The sequence below is a fragment of the Xenopus tropicalis genome, chromosome 5 (genome assembly GCF_000004195.4).
Source record: "Xenopus tropicalis strain Nigerian chromosome 5, UCB_Xtro_10.0, whole genome shotgun sequence".
NCBI classification, from domain to species: domain Eukaryota; kingdom Metazoa; phylum Chordata; class Amphibia; order Anura; family Pipidae; genus Xenopus; species Xenopus tropicalis.
Window position 1 is genome coordinate 128,349,465 of NC_030681.2, and position 9,713 is coordinate 128,359,177.

Here is a 9,713-nt window from a genome sequence, read left to right on the forward strand (position 1 = left end):
GGCCAGCCTGGCCAGTAAAAATGATGTTCAAATGCCAGTGTTATTAATAGAGAATAAATAAAAAAATTTAGAAGAATTTTGTACTAGAAAAGGTGGGAACCCTGCTTATATACAGGGAATAATGTACCCCCTATTGTAAAATATAAGGATATTATAACTCTCTGCCGAGTTTCATGGCCATATAAAGGCACAAGGCCGAAGGCCAGAATTTTTTATACAATGGATTTCCTCAGTGACTTATAATATCCATATTTTGCAACAATTTATTTTCATACGCAAGGGACAGTTGGTCTTACAGTTAAGGGTAGTGCTCCTGTTTTTCTATGTATACAGTATATATATATATATATATATATATATATATATATATATATACTGTATATGTTTCATGTATGGGTTTCCTTTTGAAAACCGACAAGGCTCTCCTGTGACGCCATACAGAGAATCTAACAAGGAGCTAAGCATGGCTTTGGCCGCTGTTATCTTTGTTGTCACAGTAAGAAGCTGTCACAACATCATAGCCAAGTGTGAAGCTCACACTCACAAGTCCTGTCTGGCATGAGATAAACGGATAATAAATCACACTTTGTCAGTGTGCAAGCTCTGCACCCTCGCCCTGGACAATGTGCAGGAGTCAGTGGTGACAGCAGTGTGTGCCTATTTGTGGGTGCCTAGGTATACACTACAATTCAAGGCTTTTTGCAACAGTAGACTTGACATCATGATTTGATTGACTGGAGAGAGACAGAAGCGCTACAATTAGTTTATCTGAGCACTCATTTTATAGACATAGGAGCTACTCTGCAGCATCCCTGGAGCAATCAGAACAGCAACTTATTTAAAATGTTTGTTTGGTTTCTATGGGTTACTACCTGGATTAACAAATTCTACCTTTAGGGGACAGTCACCAACTTTTCAGAAATAAGTGCAAAAGAAACATAAAAACGATTTACTCATAAGGAGTAAATAGCAAATCTGGTAATTTTACAATTTCTGTTTACAGAGACACCTGTTTTTTGGGTTTACCCTTCTAATTTTGGTTTGGAAGAAACCATTTACAGCCAATGTATTATTTTTTAATTTATAGTGTTAAAACAGAAAACAGTACAAAATGATCCATAATTGCTGGTAATGTAAATGCTCAGTTACAGAAGTAACTGTACAAAACAGCAGTTTTCAGGGTAATCTGGCCACTGGGTCACGTCCCAGTGCAGTCTGGATGATGGACAGCTGTCATCCCTTTAGATATCCCTTTAGATCCCAGCACATCCCCACGAAAAGCCTTTTGCTGTAGGTGTGATGCTAGGAACTATAGTCTAAAAACTTCTGGAGGGCCCCAGCTGCCTGGCAATGCCATATGTTTTTAATAAACAGAACCATGCAAATTTGCCACCATGCCCCTTGAAAACCAGACATACACAATCCAAATGCTACCTGGTTAATAAGCCATTAAGTTACATGAATACTGCATGGCTGCACTTATTTCTGCACAGTCTGCAGAAAGCATCCTTATTAATTAAGAATTAGACATTTGAAGTTTATATGTTTTTAAAGGGGTGGAATTGTAAGAAACCTTAAAATTGAATATAAATATATATTTATAATGTGCCAAGATTATATGAAACATGCAGTCAGCTCTGCTTATAAATAATAGTGCAATAAAAGTAAACACAAAGAAAACAAATGGCTCAGAATGGTTGTTAATTGGCTGTTTTATTCATACATAAATATAAATGTGACTGCATTGTATCACCATTTGAAGACTTAAGGCAGTTAATGAATCCCTGGCCGTGGGCTCAAGCTCAGGAAGCCACCCAGCTATTATTCTGCTTTGGGTTATGTCCATCATTAAATGTAGTCCCTCCTGGGCCTGGCACAACACATCCCCTAATGCAACCTGCACTCCTGACAAGTGGGGGGATTTGTGACCCTAACACGCAGCAGCTGGGCCCCGTCTCACTTGCTCCAGAGCAAGCCTTTCAACCTCCCAATTCCCAGCTGACATTTCTAGGTAAAAGGCTGCAAAAATTCCAACTTCTTAGCAAACTCCATAGGGAGCAGGCTTAAAATACTTTTGGCTTGGTTTTCCCTTTTATTCTCAATTACCTGTGTGCCCTGGGTTTCCTATCTCTCCTATCTTTAATTCCCCGTTACATTGCACAGAGTTTGAAAAACAAAAACCCACACTATAGTTGTGCGTAACACCTGTTTCTCATTCAGTGAATCCGAGGTGCAAATCGTGTTTACTATAATTGTGTGGCCTCACCCTCGGTACTGGAAGTTACTGTAATGAAATAAATTAGTGGAGACAGGAATGCCAAAATAACACTGGATAAATAACACAGTATAAGGCTCTGCATTCTATTAAAGGAAAACTACACAATTCTATTCCTTACAACAAACCTCAAAATTGCTTGTGACTCGAGAAGAAGGGGTTGATAGAATAGCATGTTACAGCTATGTTACAACCTCATCCTATTTAAAAGGGCCACATGTAAAATCCATGGATATTTCACAGTACATATTGGTGCATATTGCATGGCTGCCTATAAACCAGAGAGGGAGCAGCAAGGAAGCCACAAAACAAGGGGAATCTTGAGATACTTTGTACAGGATGCAGTCCCTTTTTCAGTTGATGCCCATTCTCTACACATAGGGTTGAAAGGGTGAGGTGGAAACCCTACCACACAGGTACAGACATGCAGCAGGCAGGCTATAATCATGGATGCAGTAACAGCAAAGATACAGGAGCCCCAGGCTCCTGCCAAGATCCTAGTATGCTATACATATATATGCATTATTATAAGTAACTATATAGTCTTGATTTGAATATCATTATAAGTTTTATATAATGATACAAACTATTTTGTTATATTTCATAGGCTAAAACCTTCCTGCTTAGTTGCATTTTAGGCCAAAGAGACCAGTCCATTGCTATTACAGATCTGCCCCAGCTATGGCTTTTACAAAGCAGGAAGGGATCTAAGAAACCAAACCCTAAACTAACAGCTAAAGCCTCTTGTTAGTGAAATATATGATTTTGCAGTAAATGTAATGATTCGGTAATGTATGTCCAGAGTCGGACTGGGCCACCAGGAAAAATCCCTAGTTTGACCCGGAGGCCCAGACCCGACCCTTGCTGGCGCTCCCCCAGCCAATCGTTCCTCCCCTGATGCAGTAAACTTACGCCCTCTAAGGGGAGGACGTCGGGTAGGGGCCCCTGCGGGGGGGTTAGGGGGTGCGGAGGCACCTGCAGGGCCCCTGGGGTGGGAGCCACGGTGGTCCCTGCACCCCCCTGTGTGAGTTTCCCGCAGCTTCATGATATAATTGTATATTCGTTTTTTATATTAAGTTTTATTCCCTTAATAGGTGTTTGATGTGAATATCATACTGTACAGGTATCGGACCCCTTATACGGAAACCCATTATCCAGAAAGTTCAGAATTACAGAAAGGCCATCTCCCATAGACTCCATTTTAATCAAATAATTCACATTTTAAAAAATGATTTCCTTTTTCTCTGTAATAATAAAACAGTACCTGTACTTGATCCCAACTAAGATATAATTACCCCTTATTGGGGCAGAACAGCCCTATTGGGTTTATTTAATGGTTAAATGATTCCCTTTTCTCTGTAATAATAAAACAGTACCTGTACTTGATCCCAACTAAGATATAATTACCCCTTATTGGGGGCAGAACAGCCCTATTGGGTTTATTTCATGGTTAAATGATTCCCTTTTCTCTGTAATAATAAAACAGTAGCTTGTACTTGATCCTAACTAAGATATTAGTAATCCCTATTTGAGCCAAAACAATCCTGTTGGGTTTAATTACTGTTTAAATAATTTTTTTAGCAGACTTAAGGTAGGACATCCGGCAAACCCCAGGTCCCGAGCATTCTGGATAATGGGTCCAATACCTGTATACGGTATGTGTGCCCTCATCCAGAAACCCATTATTCAGAATACTACAAATTGCAGGAAGGCCATCTCCCATATAGTCCATTTTAAGCAAATGATTTTAATTTCTAAAAAATAAAACAGTATCTTGTACTTAATGGTAACTAAGCTGCATGAATCCATATTGGTTGCAAAACCATCCCATTGGCTTTATTTTACGTTTACATACAGAAAACTTGAGGTATGGAAAGATCCCTTATCTGGAAAACCCCAGGTCCCTAACATTCCAGATGATAGAACCTGTATAACGAGTACAGCTGGCAGAAGCACTAGCATGTAAGGCCAATGCAGTAGCCAGGGGACTCACTAACTAAGACAAGTCAGACAGGTACAGCCTAGGAAATAAGACTAGAGGTAAAGGTAGTCACAATCTACAATGGAATGGCAGACCTTCCCTTTAGTGCTAATCTAATCTAAAGTGGGATAATCTATTATGCTGAGCTTCATAGCAAACTGCAGCAATTTTGCAGAATAACATACTAAAATGATGTCTGATCATGTTTGTTGCACAATAAAGACTAAAGTATATGATGATAACACGTTATTTAAAGGCCCACTACCTTGGGGACATTGTCACTTTGCATCTTCTGACATGTGTTTCCTCTTCTCTATTTCCCAGTAAAATAATGGTTTTTCTATGTAATAGCTTTTTTAAATCTTTTTTTTTCCATTTGCTACCCAATATCTTTCAGCAATAACATAGTAACTTATATAGTCAAGGTGGCCAGAATTCCACTTGAAATAAGAGGTCTTCATGGCTGCAGTATTAGTTTACTGTAGCTAAAGCATATGGTGAAGTTTAGGTTACGTTATCCAAGTTCCACACCACCTGCCAAATCTTTCCACTCACTGAGCTGACCTGCATTTACAAAAATGTAACCAAATGCCATCATTGAGTATTACTGATCAATCATGGGAAAGTACTGTGTACAGTGTACAATGGTCATCCTTAGAAAAAAGGCTGCTCAAGGGCTGGTTGCTCATACATACCTGTACAGTATATGCTACCCCAGCATTCATTCAACTATCTTGGCAACAAGATGTTGATGTTAAAAAAATGGCATGCAAAATAGTTTAATTTGGTTGGACACTCCAGTTTGTTATTATTGATCCCAAAATGTTTGCTTGTAAAACATCAGGGGCCCTGGAGTTTTCTAGATAAAAAATTACTTAATAAGTCTAGTAAAACCATAAAAACATGAAATAAACGCAGTCGGATTGTTTAGCCACCAATATGGATTCATGCAACTTAGTTATCATCAAGTACAAGGTACAGGTATGGGACCTGTTTTTCAGAATGCTCAGGACCTGGGGTCTTCCATATAATGGGTCTTTATGTAATTTGGATCTCCATACCTTAAGGTCTACTAAATAATCATTGTTACATTCATTTAACCCAATAGTATTGTTTTGCCTCCAATAAGGATTCATTCTATTTTATGTATCATCAAGTACAGGGTACTCTCTGCTACAACAGGAGACTAATATCCAAAATGAATTCCGCTGGCAACAAAGGGAATCGCCGGTGGAAAGGCCTACACATCGCTTCAGTGTTCCAAAGTCGTGCAAAGTTGTCTGCAAGAGGAAACTTCACATGACTTTGGAAAAGCGAAGCAACGCGTAGGCCTTTTCACTGGCAATTCCCTTTGTTGCCGGTGGAAAGCCATTTTGGGGAGATTAGTCCCGTCTGGTAGCAGAGATATAGCGTGGGCAACTAATCTCTCTGTGGGAAATTACCCATATACAGTATTTTACAATATGGGGTATATTATTCCCTATACATATATGGGATCTATTGTCCGGAATTCTCAGGACCTGGGTTTTTTTGGATAATGAGTACCTGTGAAATTTGGATCTCCATACCTACTAAAAAAATCATTAAAACATGAAATAAACACAATAGGATTGTTTATTACAGAGAAAAGGGAAATCATTTTAAAAAATTAGAATTATTTGCTTAAACTAGAGACAATGGGAGATGGAAGTGTAAGAACCAATAAGAATATATATAAATATATGTATATATAAACCCAAGCTGGTAGAATGCTTCACAGGGTAAATACAGAGTTGGAAGGAGCAAGTCATGACACCAAAAAGCCCTCCCTACACAGAAGGTTTTTTTATAGCATGAAGTGATATATTCAGTTACCAGCGTTTCAGTGTTATAGGAGGAGACTGTTATATGGGTCACTTGATATTTCACTACCTGATATTTTATAAATATTGTCTATACTACAGTATTACAGGGATCCAGGCAAAATTGAAATACACATATCAGTTTTTTTTTGTTTTGTTCTGTAGCAGGTAACAGACATGCATTTTTGTGTTGTCTCATTCCATATACCCTTATGCACAGTTTCTCTCCCGAGACCCAGCCATTTGGCACTCACTCTACAGACAGGGATATGACAAGCTGGTTATATGCTGGAAATAACTGCAGTCTGCCCTCTCCAGTTGATTTTCAGGTGCCAGGCCTAGGTTGGAATGGTGCCACCTAGTGGGCAACTATGATATTTCATAAGGTGTTGGAAAATGATGAAAGTGTTTTTTACAATGCTTGTGGCATAGCCTTTTTGATTTGCACACTTGTACAGGTTAAGGGCTCAGAATTGGCTTAATATATCCAGCATGTCCAGAGACCCTATGTGCACCCCTTACATTTTTTTACACAGTCTTTTTTATACAGGGGAGTTAAAAGAACAACTCCATGTAGGTGCTTGAGAAGAACTAACTCAACCCTTGGTATTTCTTGCAGGGGTGTTAGTTAGATGGTGCAGTTACATGTAAACTTGTCATGTAAATGTGTCATCCTGTTCTGTTGGAAATTCCTCTCTGTGTTACCTGTCTGACAATCGTTTCCTTCCTCTCAACTTGTTGGCAGTTCAGACATGTTCTTTCCTATGGAAAAGCTGTTCTACTACCAGTAGACCTCTTCTGTCCTGAGGGCAAAGACACATGGAGCTAATAAGTAGCAGCTACTTGTAATGGCTACTAAACGCCAGAAAATACCCTGCCATAGACAATACTGATAATTGCCTCTGCTAAAACACACATAGAGACAATTATCAGTAAATGATCAGCATTGTCTATTTTAGTAGCCATGACAAGTAGCTGCTACTAGTAGCTCTGTGTGTCTTCACCCTAATACAGGTTCCAGAATATAAAAATGGGGTTCCTGTTTGTCCTGTTTATTACTGACAAAGCATGCTGATTGTCTCCTTTACTACAAACTCACCCCAGTTGCATTCATTAAGGATTGAGAAACTGGAAATCTCAGTTGTAAAACAGAAACCATTTTGACAGATGGAAAGTGTCCAGATGGATTAAGCTCTAGATCTGTCATCAGACTTGTGATTACAAACGACAGCTCCCTGTTTAATCTCCTCTGAAGTCAGGATTTGCACAAAAAATATGAGCCAGTTCAAAAATATGCCAATTCTACTGTTACACACGGTTTATTCTAAATTTAGAGCAACAATGCCAACTAGCTTGTTTCATTAGCAGTTAATGGCACTTTAACCTCCAAAATGTGTTTGCATCAATTATTCTGGAGGATGTATATGATACACACAATTTTAGGCTCTCTATGTTTAGACAGATTTAACCTCCCCAAGACCAACTGCCTTATATAAGTATGCATTTAATAACTCATGGAAAGTCAACTATTTGTAGCCTCCCCAAACAAATGTTAACCTCCTCCCCTGTTTGCTGGGAACTCCTGGGTACCCCAAGACTTCTCACTTTCACTGCTGGTTTTGTTTGTTCTGGCCATTATCCCTTTGGCTAAGCCACACCACCATCCTATTGTGGGAGCCGGCCACCTAGGCAAGAGGCAAACTTGGATTTTTTGGAGCAAAGGGTGTTTCTCTCTGTACCATTCTGTGTTCTCAAACACATAAAGAGGACACACACCCCTTCATATTTATTTTGTAAGCAGGGACCTCCATCCTCTTGATTCTTAACTTATTGCAACTATACCTTGTATTTATTATCATACTTTGTATTTATCTATTACTTTAATGTTGTATTAAGCTGTTGTTCTACTGACAGCACTGTGTACATAAGTAGCATTTAATAAAGATATACATACATACATTTAGGGGCTGATTTACTAAGACACGATTTCGAATCCGAATTAGAAAAATTCCGCTTGGAAATGAACATTTTGCGACTTTTTCGTATTTTTTGCGATTTTTTCGGCGTCTTTACGATTTTTGCGAAAAAACGCAAGTTTTTCGTAGCCATTCCGAAAGTTGCGCAAAGTCGCGATTTTTTCGTAGCGTTAAAACTTGCGCGCAAAGTCGCGCCTTTTTCGTAGTGTTAAAACTTAAAAGGCGCGACTTTTCGCGCAAGTTTTAACGCTACAAAAATCGCGAGTTTGCGCAACTTTCGGAATGGCTACGAAAAACTCGTGTTTTTTCGCAAAAATCGTAAAGACGCCGAAAAAATCGCAAAAAATACGAAAAAATCGCAAAATACCGATCATTACGAAAAAAACGCAATCGGACGCATTCGGCCCGTTCGTGGGTTAGTAAATGTGCCCCATGGAGTAGGTTTTGCCTGGGTAAAAGGCAGAGTTTTTCAAGGACAAGACTGAGCTGGCCTAATGGGCTTCGGCACTCAAAACAAGTATGGCAATATCTTCCCCATACCCCATACAATCACACTATTATGCTTTCCCTATCAGTAATTAAATTCAATTTACCCAACCAAAAGTATGTTCTAGTAAATGTTTTTAGAAACAAGGCTTATGTATGGGCCTTTGTAAGCTTTTCCTCCCAAGACCCCCACTTCAGTATTAGCATAGTAAACCTGAACTGTGACGTACAAGGCATTGTTGCTTATGCCTGGGTATTGGTAGGAGCCCCCGCCTTTAAGCCCACATCAGACAATTATCAGCAGTACAAAAGCCCTCTCTTGTACTGTATGTTCCACAGCTGAGACAGGAGATGGTGCATTCCAGATGCCCTCATGCTGGTTGTTCAAAGGCCTCTCTATGAAGGCACACACATATGGCACTGCTGCCAGACACTTTTAGAAATAGTTATTCCCTTAAAAAAATGACTTTGGGGCTGATTTACAAAGATAGGTGCTAAATTGCCCCAGTACCATTGCTTATAGGGACCAATGACATCTTTGACAATTTCTAAATAGGATTAGACCTATCAAAACTACTTGGGATTGGTGACAATGGGAAAAATTTTATCACCTAAAGTATGTTAGTAAATTAGTTTTTTTAGGTCATTCCTTTACATTTTCATGACATATACTTCCACAACATAAGATTTAGTTTCAAAGTGTCATTAGAACAAAAGCAATGGGGACATTTTTATAATACATATATATGGATTGTCCAACATTCGGTTATAGTTTAGAATTAGCTAGGTAGCTGTCGATTGGATATACCTTATGTTTATACTGAAAATACCTAACAAACTAGTACATAATATAATATGGCCTCAAGGGGTCCCAGTAATGCATTGCTGAAGGCCCAGCCCAGAGCAAATGTCCCATCTGCCCTACCCTAAAACCAAGGGAGTAAAAAATAAGCCTATTGATGGCATTCTAAAATTTTTGGCTCTGAGACCGCCAGGATGTGAGGCGCTTACTATTCCGTAACATTATGAACACTGACAGGAGGTCAGGGGTGGCTTGACTGCTTCTGTTTTCCAATGGGTTCCACAGTCAAAATGTCCTAAGTACCAAAGGCCTAAGTGAAAAAGGCAATGCTCTTGGGAATCATGTGGTATGC